Raw genomic sequence first — 7,491 nt, 5'->3', positions numbered from 1 at the left:
AGTGTTCTTCAAGTAATTTGAGAAATCGTGTTCATAGAATCAAGACAAGTGATGGGGTAATTGTTCAAGGGTAGCAACTTGTGCATGATGAAGCCATTCGATTTTATAGAGATCTTATTAGAACTAGTAAGGAAATTACAAGACATGTCCACTTTCTACATCAAATTTTGACCAAGAAAGTCACCATGGAGAAAATTCGTTGAATGATTGAGGTGGTCAATAAGAAGGAAATTAAACAGGCTGTGTTCAGTATGAGTGGTGACAAGAGTCCAAGTCCTGATGGATTCAATGCGAGTTTTTTCAAGGAAAATGGGGTGTAATCGGGCATGAGGTTAGCAAAGGCGTTCTCGAGTTCTTTCAGAATAGGAGGATGCTTAAGCAATGGAATGTTACAATTCTTAATTTGATTCCAAAGTGCCTTGTACTCGAGGGAAGTCGTGATTTTAGATCTATTTCGTTTTGTAATGTGATTTACATGATTATTTTTAAAAATTATTTCTAAACGAATTGAAACAGTCATGCCTATTTGTTAGATAAAATTGACCGGTTAATAAGAACTTAACAAAACAAACTTATTGTGTAGGAACGGTCAAAATTCTCAACCGGTCAAGAAATCAACCCGGCTAGAAGAAGCAAATGATAAATCCAAAATCTGAAGCTATCCGGTTGAACTGAATAACCTGTAAACATAATCAGTTGAAATGAAGAATACAATCCAAATCTAACGAGAAGACTATTTAAAGAAAGAAGTCAAGGATATCAAATTGAGAATAGTGTACAAATTGGTGTAAAAAATACTTTGAGTATATGCAGAAGATTACATCAAAGGATCAGACTGTAACATTATCATATTCATACAAGTCTGATGATATGATGCAGGCTGCAGAAGATTGTCTGAAAAAAAGTTATCATTTTGGTATAAGTCAAAGGAGCAACTTCCCAGGTGCAGGCAACTGTCCAACCGACAGTTGCTATAATCAAGCAAAGACAAATGAAGTCGTTCTGATTCATGTCTTAAACGCATTTAATGTTATGCTAATCCTCTGCTCAACCAATCAGATTCAAGGATTGCCCTGAAGGTATCCGTTGAAGAAATGTGACTGTTAGCACATTTCACCTATAAAAGGAGAAGCTGAAGAAGCAAGAACATACAACAATTGATAAATAGATATACACGCATAGAACGAAGAAAAAGCCCTTATCTCTCTAAAAGATTAAAATCTTAAGTGTGCATTTGTGAAGTGTATTGCAATTTCTGTGAGAATTGTAATTATGATTATCGAGCAGTAAATAAGACTCAATCGTGTATTGTGTTTGAGTATTCCTTAGTGAATATCCTTCTCGTGATTTGAGAAGAAGGGATGACGTAGGAGTTTTATCTCCGAACATCCATAAAAACCTGTGTCTCGTACTTTATTTTCTGCCGACTTCATATTCTAACCATTCTAACCGCCCCACTAATCTCCAAACCGACATTCTCCAAATCTCATCTATATTCATCCTGTGTGTGTTGCTTCAATCTAAAACAAACCACTTCCGCACTTGAAATCGATTCAGGGGTTTGTGACAGCTTGTGTAGTATTGAAACTGGTGTTAATTCTTAACCGAATTAGCGTCAACCGTTGAGTGTTGTCAGAGATTATCCTTTAGCCAGACCCCGGTCCAGTATCAGCGATCTAGATCCTAACAATTGGTATCAGAGCAGTTAGTCTCAATACTCAAGCAACACAGAGCAAGTAAGCACGACTTTTAGCGAGAAGCCTCCAATGCTAGAAGGAGACGATTTTGCTAACTGGAAAATATGTATGCATCTGCACCTAGTTACTATAGATGATGAGATGACATTCATTCTGTCTGATGGACCGATAAAGATTGAAAGGAATGGACAGCCGATGATAAAAGGAGAAACAATCTGGATAATCACTGCAGAAGCCACATCTCAAGTCTCTAGACAGAAACACTTTCAGTAAAGTCAGAGAATGCAAAACTACAAAGGAGGCATGGGAAACGGTGATTCAACTCCATGAGGGAAATGAAAGAACCAAGGAAAATAAGATAATGGTGGCTACTCAGAAGTTTGAAAACATTAAAATGAAGCTAGGAGAAACCATGAAGGAATTTAGTGATCGTTTCACAAATGTTGTAAATGAGTTGTCGGTTCTTGGAAAGAAATATGATAACAAGGAAACAATCATCAAAGCTCTAAGATCTCTCCTAGTGCATGGGATATAAAGACGATGGTGACAATAGTAAAAAAAGATCTTCTAGCGATTGGTCATAAACCAATCGCCATCAAACGGCAAAGGTGTTCTCGCTGTTGCCTTAATTGGCAATGGCGATTGGTGAATGTTCACTCGCAATTTCTCTATGGCGATTGGTTAGCATACCAATCGCAATTTCCCTTTAGTCTCTAGCGATTGGTTAGTAAACCAATCGCCACTTCCTTTATCGAAATAAAAAAAAAAGTAAAAAAGTAAAAAAGTAATTTTTTTAATTATAATTATGCTTTTGTTCCTGCTGGAGGCGACTACAGTTAAGTTGCATCCGTATAAGGATGGGATAAACCGCATGTGAAATTTAGAAGGAACAACGCACGATTGACATATCTGTCAAATAAGGAAATACTATCTTTATGAACAACAAATCTCTAAAAAAGATAAGATATTGAAAGAGAAAGTCATGGAAAACCGATCCCTATCAATTTACGGAAATGTAATAGGATTCATTGAGCTTATTTGAAAACGCAATATGTTGAAGATGATAATAAAAGACAGAAAGATCCCATAACTTTTTATGATATCTGGATGATCAAGGCCACGTTCCTTATCGATTATCACATTAGCAAAAAACAATTAACATTCAAAATGAACACTATTAGTACCAGTTTAGGCAATGCAAGCAATGCAATCGTATCATAATACTCCTGCACCATACTCATCAGCTCATCGGGCGACTGAAAGAATACAAATAAGTATCATTAAGGCATAAATGTTGCAAAAAAAGGAAAAATGAAAGAATAAGAGGAGAATGATGAGTTAAGTATCATACCTTCAGATGAAGACCTGCCCCAAATTCTTTCAAACGCAAGAAAGCTTTATCCGAACCTATTTGCATTTTATTAGCAGCAAATATGAATTGCAGATCTGAACCTATTTATGTTAAGTGCATTGGCTCCTCCGTCTGGTTGATCATCAATACTAAAATCTCGTGCCATGGATTTTTCCTTGTTCACATCACCAACAACCTTTACAGTTGTTGTATATCCACAGTGACTTACAAATACAATGCCCAATGAAGAAGTATCCTGCATAAGTTATAGTTGTAAGCTTTTTTTTTAAGTTTGATCATGTTAACATCTACTACAACAAATAAAAAGTTAGCATCACAAAATAGAGGGATATAGATAATTACATGAACAACTACGCTCTCATCCGCAGTTATCCCTTTAAGAAAATTCCTTTGAGAAACTTCCTTTGCGTCTCTGAAAAAACAATATAAACATTGTAAAATTAAACAATATAAACATGATATTATGAGAACATTCAAATAAACAGTAAACAGTTAGAGTTCAGAAGCAACTTATCATCAAAGGATTCAGTCCAAGTGTTGAAAAATATTATTTAGCTTCATAATCACACTTAACAAAATTTAAACCAAGATCAAAACATCAAAAACCTATTCCGATTATGTTGGGTCAAATTATTTTGACTAAGTGTTGAAATAATTTATTCCCTGATATTTTGATGATGAAATAATTTATGAGTTTTGATACAGGTGTATTAAAACAAACATGTCTTTAGACTTGGATCTAATGAGGGTCATTAGACCGATTTTGATCTCCATTCACATTAAGTTAGACGCAAGTCTAATGAAATTAGACGCTCAGTCTAACTCAACGGAGTTAGACGGGGTAGTCTAATAGACGCATGAATTAGACGTGAGTCTAATAGTATTAGACGTACAGTCTAACTCATCGAAGTTAGACGTGTAAAGAATTAGACGGGTAGTCTAATTAATACACGGAGTTAGACGTGTAAGTCTAATAGATGTAAAGAATTAGACGGGTAGTCTAATGAATACACAGAATTAGACGTAAGTCTAATAGAATTAGACGTACAGTCTAACTCATTGGAGTTAGACGTGTAAGTCTAATAGATGTAAAGAATTAGACGGGTAGTCTAATGAATACACGGAATTAGACGGGTTGTCTAATTAATTGAAAGTTGGACGTGGGTCTAACTCCTTCAGACAAGTCTGAGGTAGAACCGGAATTAAACGTGGTAGTATAACTCAGTGGAGTTAGACGTGGGTCTAACTCCTTCAGACAAGTTTGAGGTAGAACCGGAATTAGACGTGGTAGTCTAACTCAGTAGAGTTAAACGTACCGGTCTATTGGTTATTATAATTAGACGGTTTGTCTAATTAATTGAAAGTTGGACGTGGGTCTAACTCCTTCAGACAAGTCTGAGGTAGAACCGGAATTAGATGTGGTAGTCTAACTCAGTGGAGTTAGACGTACCGGTCTAATGGTTATTATAATTAGACGGGTTGTCTAATTAATTGAAAGTTAAACGTGGGTCTAACTCCTTCAGACAAGTTTGAGGTAGAACCAGAATTAGACGTGGTAGTCTAACTCAGTAGAGTTAAACGTACCGGTCTAATGGTTATTATAATTAGACGGGTTGTCTAATTAATTGAAAGTTAGACGTGGGTCTAACTCCTTTAGACAAGTCTGAGGTAGAACCGGAATTAGACGTGTTAGTCTAACTTAGTGGAGTTAGACGTACCGGTCTAATGGTTATTATAATTAGACGGGTTGTCTAATTAAATGAAAGTTAGACGTGGGTCTAACTCCTTCAGACAAGTTTGAGGTAGAACCGGAATTAGACGTGGTAGTCTAACTCAGTGGAGTTAAACGTACCGGTGTAATGGTTATTATAATTAGACGGGTTGTCTAATTAATTGAAAGTTAGACGTGGGTCTAACTCCTTCAGACAAGTCTGAGGTAGAACCGGAATTAGACGTGGTAGTCTAACTCAGTGGAGTTAGATGTATCGGTTTAATGGTTATTATAATTAGATGGGTTGTCTAATTAATTGAAAGTTAGACGTGGGTCTAACTCCTTCAGACAAGTCTGAGGTAGAATCGGAATTAGACGTGGTAGTCTAACTCAGTGGAGCTAGACGTACCCTTCTAATGGTTATTGAAATTATACGCGAGTCTAATTATGTTAGACCAGGCGGTCTAATAGACGCTTTTCATTAGAAGGAGTTGACTTATTTCATTAGACTGATTTCTCCAATTCCGTCTAACTGAAATACGTCTAATTCTCTGTTCAAGCAGTACGCTTGAATCTAGCATTTCTCCTACCCACGTGCTGTAGCTGTACCCTACTCCTGCTCCACTTTCCTGTGAAGATTAGTACAACAGCTATATGCATTCAATCAAGGAATGCCACGTAAGAGAATTTACCTCACATTACCCGTTTTGCAGGTACATCCCTGATGGAATATTCGGCGCACTACCAGTTCGGTACGGCCACGATCCTTGTGCTCAAAACCTGTTGTGTACAATGGAGATTTTCCAATGGAAGAGCGCCACGTATCATTCTTGAAGATTCGACCGTTAGCTTCTGATCAGTATTTAACCAATCCTTAGAGCAACAGACGAAGCACGAGCAACCTAGCTAATTTCCAAACGAACAAGCATTCTGATTTTGCAAAGAGAGACTACTCAATCATCTTGCTTACTGAACCCATTCTTGAAGCTTCTTTCTGATTGTACTGTGTGTGAATCGAGAGAGAGAGAGCTAGAATCAAAACACCATTAGTTGAGTGATATTCTTCATTTTCTTGTAATTGAACAAAAAGTGTTCTGTTCAATATTGAGCTAAGTGTGTGTAAACTGTATTTGATTCTCATCATATAGTGAATCCTTCCTGTGGTTGGAAGAAGGGGTGACGTAGGAGAGTTTCTCCGAACATCCATAAACAAACTTTTGTGTTCTTCATTTTCTGTCATCTTTTCATATTTCATCTTGTGCTTCAAACCCAAATAAACAATTCCGCATTGAATCTGTTTCAAATGTTTACACAAGTTTGCGTAGAATAGAAAGCGAATTAAATCCCTAACAGGATTTCTTTCAAACCGTTTTTCATAAGTCTTCATCCTTAGCCAGACCCCCGTCTCTAACGATAAAGCCGATCGTATCAGATTAAGTCCAAGTGATGAATTGCAGAATATAGTTAGTACTGGCAAATTAATAATTAGGTTAGATTCTGCTGACAGTTTTCCACAAATCTATTCTGAAGAGGGAGCTTTGTATCATCATAGGAAAATACATCTCATCACAAGAAGATGGAAGAATTAAAACCTAGAATATAGAGATAAAATCGTTCAGTTCAGCAGGGTATTCGACACACAAAATTCTCCAAAAGGAGAAACCTGTAATCAGGTCTATTGAGCTTGAATTTTATATGGTCATCATCACGATCTAATCAAATTTATAAAAGAATACTTAAGAACCGTTATATGGTCTTTTATTTAATCTACTAGCGATTGGTTAAAGGATCAATCGCCATTAAGAACCGTAGTAGAGATTGTTCTAAACACTAATCGCTAGGTTTGCTAGCTATTTGCTAATTTTTTACTAGTGTGATGAAAGAATTAAACTGTCTAGACAAGATGAAGTTACACGATGTATTTGAGGATCTGAAGGCATATGAGTTTGAAATGAGATCCAGGATAAAAAATGAAGCATCAACGTCAACCGCTACTAAGGCACTAATCACATCGATAGAACCAGCGACTGTTATATCGATCAAATCCGCAGAACAATTCTCTGAGGTTGCAATGGAAATGCTTGCAAAGAATTTTTGAAGATTCATGAAGAAAAGCCAACCAACAAACAACTACAACTATAACTACGGTGATAAATCTAATGTTAGGTGTTATAACTGTGATGGTTTGGGACATTACAGGTGGGAATGCAGAAAGCCAAGACGGGATGACCGGAAACCGGATGATCAGAACCAAAGAAACTACCCACAAACCGGTGAAGGAAAGGAAATTCAGAAAGCAATTATAGTCGATGATGGAGGAAGTCTATGGGCTCACAGTGACAGCGATGATGAAATTTCTTGCCTCATGGCAAATGAAGAACATGTATTTGATTTTTCTTATGATGAATTTACTAAAGTTGGCCTAGTTACTGCAATAAATTCCATGGTAGTAGAGTATAAATATCTATCAACTATAGTACCAACCCGGCTTAACCTTGGAACCGATCCCATAGCACCAGCCCGGCCCAACCTTAAAACTGATAGTGTTCAATCTGATTAGATCATAGAAATCGATCCAACACCTGAATTATCCTCTAAGAATGAACAACTCAAGGAGTCAGTTCAAGAGTTGACCGAAGAAGAAGATGAACGAACTAAGTACTTAATGGAAGCATGGAAGAGATCTAGTGAAGCAGTTAGTAAAATGACAA

General features: G+C 36.8%; 1 non-coding gene across 1 annotated transcript; it reads right to left on the bottom strand.

Moving 5' to 3' along the window:
- Positions 1-6,389: 6,389 nt before the first annotated feature.
- Positions 6,390-6,493, bottom strand: LOC124917144. The gene has a single exon (XR_007097063.1). It is a non-coding gene; the product is annotated as a small nucleolar RNA Z107/R87 (small nucleolar RNA).
- Between the last annotated feature and the right edge of the window lie 998 nt (positions 6,494-7,491).

This window comes from Impatiens glandulifera, unplaced genomic scaffold, assembly GCF_907164915.1.
Source record: "Impatiens glandulifera unplaced genomic scaffold, dImpGla2.1, whole genome shotgun sequence".
Classification (NCBI taxonomy): domain Eukaryota; kingdom Viridiplantae; phylum Streptophyta; class Magnoliopsida; order Ericales; family Balsaminaceae; genus Impatiens; species Impatiens glandulifera.
Note: the sequence above shows the minus strand (reverse complement) of the source record. Positions and strands in the feature narration are given on the sequence as shown.